Genomic DNA, 9,013 nt, shown 5'->3' on the forward strand with positions numbered 1-9,013 from the left:
CAGATATTTTGCATCATTGCACAGATGTTTTCAATTAATCCCGAATTCCCAATCGCTCCCGTGCCTCTCGCCCCGCCTCCATCCCGCTGCGAGTAAATACATTTATTCCATATCTATAGTCGCAGAGCCTCCACTCGTCCAGGCTGGCAAATGTGTTTTTTAACCTTGACTTGGAGGTGTCACTGCTGAGATAGTGCATTATTTGTCACCATGAATAGCATTTAACAGCAGCTGTGCCCAGAGGAGCCCATGGTGAACCACATGCAAAGTGCAGCATGGGAAACTTCATTAATCTCGCTGTCACTTTCGTGACGCTTTTCATTAGTTATGCTGCTATCTGATCAACTGGCAGTTTGTGGGAGGTTACGTGTGTTTCCGAAGCTCTGACCAGTATCTGCGAAAGAGGAGAGATGATCTGGGAAGCAGAAGAGAGAGTGCTGTGCTCTTTCCCACAATGCACCATTCAATAGGCAGTGCTCATGGTATTATAGCTTAATGCTTAATGAATCCTGCAGTATATAAAGCATTACTATTTTTTTTAAAAATAAATAAATAAAATACTTAATGAATCCTGCACAGTATATACATAAAGCATTACTATTGTTTAATAAATAAATAAATAAATAAATAAAATAAATAAACTGCTTAATGAATCATGCTCAGTATATTCGGCATTTAGTATAAAAAAATATTATATATAAAAAATATAATAAAAAAATGCTTACTGAATCCTGCACAGTATATAAAGCATTTACTATTTTTAATAAACAAAAATAATTTAATAAATAAATAAACAAATAAGTACATAAAAACTGATTACTCAGTTAATCAGATAACTGATTGCTCATTATTAATGGCATTTACTATTTTTTTTAAATAAATAAACAAATAATTAACACAGTATATAAAAATTAACAGTATATATAGCATTTACTATTTTTAATAAATAAACAATAAAAACAAACAAACAAACTGATTACTGAATCCTGCACAATACAATGTTTAATATTTAAAATAAAAAATATGTAAAAAGTAAATGTTTTTGTTTTTTTAAATGGTGTTATTTATTTGGGAACTCAATATGAACTCTAAAATATATGATCTGAACTTAATTTTAGCTCTGTAAAGTCTTACTGTATGACAGCTATTGACTCATTTGTGTCTATTTCTATATCTTCTAAGGAAATGTAAGAGAAAAATATCAGTAAGTGAATTTTAACTAAGAAGTCTCATGAGCAATGAAAAAAGCAACACTGGAGCAAAACAATCTGTCATATATCTATCCTTATAACATCACTAACCCTTAGTTACTTTCTCTGCAAGGTGTAAACAAACACACACAATAAAAAAGAGCATTTTCATATACAAATTAAAAAATGATTCCATCAGCAGAAAAGGCCTCGGGTGAAGTCATTCTGCAGGAATAATACAGTCACCCCGTCAGGACGTGTCTATATGACTATATATTCTGACATAAGTGCATAAGACATTTAATGACTGTTGCTGGTTGTGACTCTGGGCTATAATGGCTGGCGTGAGGCTCGACAGACGCCTACAGAAGCAGAGGTCAATGTGTCGTTCACATTTAAAGGAATGAATATGTGAAGAGAGCAGCTCCCATCAAACCCTCTTCACCACTGCAGGATGAGGATCAGAAGGCAAAGCAAGTTTATTTATATAGCAAATTTCAAACACAATGGTAATTCAAACTGCTTTACATAGAAAAGGAGTTAAAATAGCCATAAAATAATCACAACATATGCATTAGAAATAAAAAATATCATGCATAAGAAGTAAACTAAAGGATGAAATATATTCCTGACTCCCTGAATCACTAAATTTGTGGCTCGAGAACTTCAGTTCAATTCCTGATTTTGCAAACAGGTTGCAGAATTGCAATTAGAATTTGAAAGCAAGTAAAATCAAAACAAATTAAAATTTATGCGACTAATTTAGGCTAGAAACTATAAAAGCAAATTTTGAAAAGAGAATCTTTGAATGTCAACGTAACAAAGGCTTGTTTGAAAGTGTTGGAGGGGGGAAAGAGTTTTAAAAACCTCGATGTTTTGAAGGTTTATAGACCGAGAATGATATAATGATAGAGTGATAAAACGATAGCAGAACAAAGGATAAGAATGAACGATAGATAGATAGATATTTTGAGATATAGATATTTTGAGATAGATAGATAGATAGATAGATAGATAGTTTGAGATATTTCTTAAGTAAATAACCAAGTTTATTGCTTCAAATGTCTCTTAACAGAGCCTCTTATGGCATATTTCCTCAGTATGCATTGATAATCTTGTGATAACAACATATTCTTGTGTTGACCCTTGTATTCACATGTCCAAGTATTCCCATAAAGTGATTTTATTAAAAGCACATGTTCAGTGAGGTAACTGTACTGTGATACGGATCACGTTTCTCTCTGCATCACCTCCTCACTTCACTCATACAGCTCTCAGAGCAGAGATTAAACACGTCCTCCTCCTTACTCTCTCATGCCGTTCACTTTTAATAAGATTTTGCTGCGTGCAAATAGGTAGAGCGGTGAGAAAACAAGGACGTTATTTATAAGGGCTCATAGAAGCGTTTGAACTTTCGCACGGAAGATCTTATCAGAGTGCTAAATACTAAAAATGTCTCAACATTTCACAACTGCAGATCACTGACATTTAACCAAATGTGCTGAATCCAAAACATTAAGAGAAAAACACAAGATGTGTTTTCAAACTGTGACCCTGAACAACAATCAAAAGTATTAACATTTGGCATGCAACTCATCTTGCAATCATTTATTATGGAAATTACAAGATGCACACTACAAAACCAAAGCTTTAAAGGGGTCTTTTAAATATTGTATAATGTTTCCTGAGGAGCACTTATATTGTTACTATGATTTTTACATAAAAGTGGTCATAATTTAGAAATAAAAGGCCTTTTCCTACCCTGATTGTAACGCTCTGTTGGAAGGGGGCGTGTCTGCTGTGAGACGTCAGTGTAAACTCCCACTACTGTGATTGGCTAACATCTTTGCATATGAAAAAAAAAAAATATTACATGTGGAACTCTCTCGAACACTTTTACTACGTTTTTACTACTAAAGCTGTCGAAATTAACGGATCGTGAAAAGTGTTGATTATAGAATTATATTTAGATCTACTTCCGTCGCATGAAAGCCTGCAGTGATCTCACAGTACACGAATCATTACATTATCAGAAATCACTGATCATGATGAAGGGCATTAGAATTAACACAGTAATTTACATGTTGTGGCATTACTGTCGGGTTCATATCTTGCAGTAAAGGTCTGTTTGCAAAGCCTGCACCGAAATTGCGACTGATTTACCAAAGAATCCACAGTGAAATGCACCGAACAAACAGACATTCACATAGTTGAAAATTAATAAACACTTTCCTAGCATTAGGATCCTTTGGAAGGTAATGTTATTTTTTATTTAGTGATCCTTCATCTCAAAGAATGCATCTCTTTGAGATACAGGATCTCTTCTGTATCTCTTCTGTACCCAGCGGTGGATTAAGACTCTTTGGTGCCCTTGGGCACTGACGCCTAGAGTTGCAAGTAGATTGCAAGTAGATTAAGTAAAGGACCAATCAGCCTTCGTCTTCTAGAGTTTTATCACAGAACTTTGTATTTAAGACAGTTTTTAGGATTTTAGTTTTTTTCTTTTCTTAGGAAATGTTATTCTGTAATAGCTTTTTGTTCTAAATGAGATTCTAACTGAAACTGCCATGGTTCCCAAACAGATAAGATAGGATTCTAAAGTTTCTGCAATACACCCCCAGAATATTAATAACCTGAGCAACTATCTGGAACACCCTAGCAACCACATTATTAATGCACTAAAAACCACTCAGAATACCTAAGCAGGGCAAAAACCAAATCTCTTTAGCATCGACTTCTATACATTCTTCAGAAAATTTGTATTTTTTTAATGTTTCCATTTCTGAACTAAATTATTTATTATAAGCAGTGATAAATGATATATTTTATACAGTGAAATGTTAGAAAAAAACATACTGAACATCAGTAATAAGTTACTGAGTTTGTTTTAATGAATTTGAATTATAACTGGCCCGTCAAGCATTACGCGAGAACACACCATTTCCTTTCATGGAGAAGTCTCGGATGAGAGGAAAAAGATGAATGTAGCCAAACTCTACAGAGCCGTTTCCCAGCCGAACAGCTGATAATTAAACTCTTATGTGGGCCTGACATCATCTCCACTCCAGCATGTTCAACTCACGGACTACACCAGATGTCAAACAGGAAGAAATAAGCGCCTAATGTAAAGATATTTAAGAAGAAGTGCTGGGAATTATCACTGGAGGATCTGAACTTTTATACAACCACTTAGTTTTGGCAAATATCCTGTGAGTAAAGTAAAAAAGTAAGGAATGTGTTGTGTTAAAAGCGGCAAGATGGACTGCAACGGACACATGATTAGGGCTGTCACTTTTGTGAAAAAATCCTGTTCGATTTTTGAGACATACCTAAAAAATGCTGGGTTGTTTTAACCCAAAGTGTGGGTCAAATATGGACTAACCCAACGTTGGGTTAAAAAATGCAATTTAAAAATGGACAAATTGCATTTTGGACAAAATCAAAAATGGACGGCAAATTGCAACGGCTAGGTTTGTCCATTTTTAAATTACATTTTTAACCCAACGTTGGGTTAGTCCATATTTGACCCACACTTTGGGTTAAAACAACCCAGCATTTTTTAGAGTGTGTTCATTGAATCGACTATAAAAATCGATTTTCCATGTCTAAAGACGTTTCAATTTTAAACGCCAAATATAGGCAAATCCACGGACGACTAACAGGCATTAGGACGAACGTAAAGAGGGTGCGCCGCGCTTGAGACGCGCACAAGTCAGCAATATTTCTGATGATTTATTGGCGTGAAGTTTCGTGCACAATGACAAACAGGAGTGCAACATTCTCGAAAAACAATAAGCAGAGTGGACTGCCATAACATCAATGAAAAACATCACTGCAGGCTTCAACATGGCTGAGTTTACCATTAGAAATGTCAAACAAATTTCGACTATGTGATTGTAGCCCGTAGCCCGAATCTGTATCTGCATGCATGAGACTGTCTGAATACCGGCAGAATTCTTTTTTTTGTAGTAAAAAGAGACACATAATGCAGAAGTATAATTTGCTGTTATGTGTGTTTGTCACAGTTGCTGTGTCGTGCGTTCGCTGAGGGCGTATCGTGACGAGCTTCTCTCGCTCTCCGAGAGAAGGCCGTTAAAATCGATTCCCTATTTTTGTTTTCGAAACTTGTGTTGGTTGGTCCGATCGATTGTGCAATCGATTTTCGAACGTAAAGTGACAGCCCTACACATGATCACATGATGCATCAGAAATCATTCTAATATGCTGATATTTCAGATTATTTGTTGAATTTTAACAATATAATGCATTCTAGCTAAATGTATAATTTTCTGCTTTGGTCCGGACCAAAAGAGCCAAGAGACCCAAATCACACCCTTAAAGGCACACTATGCAAGATTTGTACCTTAATATAACAGTTTAGAAATCATTTCGATGGTAAACGAACTTGTAGTAGGGCGAATCATCCCGATAACAAAGCGGGGGAGACGCCGCTGGCAAAACCAGCAATGCAGGTTTGAGAGGTGGTGCCCCGACAAATCTCGCGAGAATCATGACTTGCTTCACGGCACGACGTCACATACATCAACAACATATGAAGCAGCCTCTATGGAAGACACTAGCACGCATTTCAGACGTGAATCATGGCAGAGTCGACGAAGAAAACGAAGAAAGCGCGGTTGGAAGAGTGCAGAGACGGCTCTGCTTGAGTGGTATTTACGACAGTAACGTTAAATGCAAGTACTCCACAGCGACTCTAGGGGGCGTGTTTGAGAAAAACGGAAACTGCATAGTGTGCCTTTAATTCAAACGTACAACCTTTTAGTTGCCAGCCCAGTGCTTTTACAGTTACATATATGCCACACTAATCCATTCATCTAAATCCTGCTTTCTTTACCCCCAAAATGAGTGCAGTATAACTACAGAAAACACCTTTAGATGCCATCTGAGCCTAATCTGGAGCGCTGTATATAGACTGCTACTCCATGCATCATATAACTAATACTTGGGAGACTCAACTCACAATTTCATCAGTTTGTGATATTCTAAAAAAGCATTTACATTTATTCTTTAAGCAGACACTTTTATCAATACCATCTTAGAATTGAGGAATACAACAAAGCGATTCATCCTAATGTGGCAGAAACACAAGAGGTGCTTCAATACAAAGTTTGTGGGCTAGAATATAGAGATGAAAAAAGGAAATAGGAAAAGAAGGATTTGTGCAGGATTCAGGATTCAGTCAAAAGCTCATGGAAAAAACAAGACATTTGAACAAGACTAGAAAGACATTTCTAGGAGGCATAAGCATCATACACAGCACACACAAATACTATGTAAACTTTTTTTTTTTCATTTATCATCAATCATTTTGGGAAGTGAATGAATGTAAATAATAAAAATAAAATTATTCTTATCAGAATGAATACAATTCAACATTTCCCTCACTTTATAAACTATCTCGAATGGATTTTTTTTTTAAATGCCATTGAATTTGGCAAAAAGAAGGCATCTTATAATCATGATTTGTACTTTCTGGAACAGCATTTGCATCAGTCTTATGATGCTGTCTTTACTCTTAGAAGAAAAAGGTTCCACACATGACCTTAAAGGATTCCCATCATGGGATCACTTAATGGATTTAGTTTCAATTATTTATTTTTATTTTTATTGAATTCTAAGAATTAAATAGCTCATAAACACTTTATCACTAGAACAAAATTCCCCCTGTGGTGAAAATCAAGTTTTTGATGTTTATATGTCCATGTGGTGTTTTTAATAAGCTTTAAGACAAACCATGTGTAAATTCATAAGTCGACACCATTGCTGAGTATTTTCTCCTTAAAACTGCAGTGAACCAAAGACAGTCTCAAAAACACGCTTTGAAATCGCTGGTGTTTCTGATGTCACAAACTACCTTGTAACCAATCAGATCAACGTGTGATCGTCAACCAGTGGATCTCTGAGCTGAGTGAGTGAGTGGAGGCGGGGCTCATTTGCATATTCATAGATCCGCGTATACTAAATGAGGCAAGGGTGTCGAGTTACATTCAAGATATTTTAAGGCATGAAGTTTTTTTTCCAAGGAAGAAACATTTAAATATGTAATTTTGGTGATCAGAGTTTTAAGGGATACAATTATTGACTAAATGGGAACTTTAAATAACCCATTAAACATTAAAGTATTTCAAGTGTCACGTAAGACATTTCTCCTTATTTAGAACATTTTTGGCATGAAGTGTTCTTTAAAACTCAGTCAAGAACCCTTGTGTTCTCTATTGAACTTCCTAAGAATTTAATTTCTAAGAGTGCAGCGACAGTATAGGTAGTTCACTTGGTTTCTGAACAAAGCCTATGTACAATAATGCCAATTTCTGTATTGTTCCAACTGACTAGTTTGACGGCAACAGAATAAATGGCTGTAAAGATAAGCAAGCGAAAACAATAAGTGCTGACAGAGATCAATATCCAGCATCTCGCTGTTTTAATCATCAGTGCGGAGCGGACGGTAACGCAGAACGAATTGGAAACTAATGTAATAAATCCAATAATCTCAAACGCCATCAGCTCTTGTTTCTCTCTTTCCATATTTATAACCCACAGCTGTCTCACTCCCTTCAGTTTAGCCAATCGGCCGTTAATTGGGGGGTTTGGCGGCGAGTGAGTTTTTGTAAACATGAATCAGCTCGGTGACGGATCGGAAAGTACAGATGAAGCCGATCTCGGCAGTGGAGGCCATCGATTTCTGCCAGAGCTTCTTAAGCCTTCAGCACGCCGGGTCAATATGGATTTGATATATGCGAGTTTAAAACGAGCCGGGCCTCGGCGGAAACACACCGCAGACAGCAGAGTCAGCAGACGAAAAATTAAAATGACAAAGGTGGCTTTGGGATGCAGATATCGACTGGAGAGACGGGACAATGTTTGGCGAGTTTGTCTCGCTGATAATGTCTGTGCCAGAGGAAATAACACGGCCGTGCGAAACTCCTACAGGGAGCAAAACATTGTCTGTAATCACATTTCCCGGGAACGAGAGCGAGAGAGAGAAAGAGAGAGAGTGGGAAGATGCCTCGGTGAGAGGGATTAATTGAATCCTGTGGATACACACGGACTGTGTGAGCTTTAGACCGGGCGAACACACACTATTGTAGAGAGACCATGTGCTCAGCATACGGCCAAGTGATTCCTGTGCACTTCTGATTAGTCTTAAGACGCCAACCTCTTCAAACTTCAATTTATGGGCAGGTTCATTTCAGACACGCTGCTTAGTAGGTGATCATCGACGGGCCCGGCTGAGCCGCGTGGGCCTGATATTGAGCTTTCTAATGGATTTATGTACTCGCTCAGCATTTCACTCCATTAACATCATCATCACAGGCTGAACTGTGTTTATGCCTAGAGCTGGACCAGCTCAAATACATCTTGATATTTTGAGTCTACTGACGAAATTCAGTATGCATGGATGGATGGTTATATGAACACTCTTGGAATGAAGCTCAGTCAATCAAATTCAAGGACCGGAAGTGATGTATGTTAATATTTTTTGTTATTACTGTTGTTAATTGCATTATATTAATACCTTAAATTGACGGCAAATAAATGTATTTGTTTGAAAGATTGCCATTGTTGCATTCAAAACATTCAGGGCCCTATTTTAACGATCTGAAACGCAAGTATCAAACGCGAAACGCAAGTAACTTTGTGGGTGGATCTCGCAAAATCTAAAATGGATTGGTCTGAAGTAGCTTCATTACTCATAGGTGTGGTTTGGGCGTAACGTGAAATAAACCAATCAGAGCGTCATCTCACATTCCCTTTAAGAGCAGGCGCGCTTGTTCCATGGCGGATAACGGCGGATTTGCCAG

Source organism: Abramis brama (assembly GCF_963993115.1).
Source record: "Abramis brama genome assembly, chromosome: 17".
NCBI classification, from domain to species: domain Eukaryota; kingdom Metazoa; phylum Chordata; class Actinopteri; order Cypriniformes; family Leuciscidae; genus Abramis; species Abramis brama.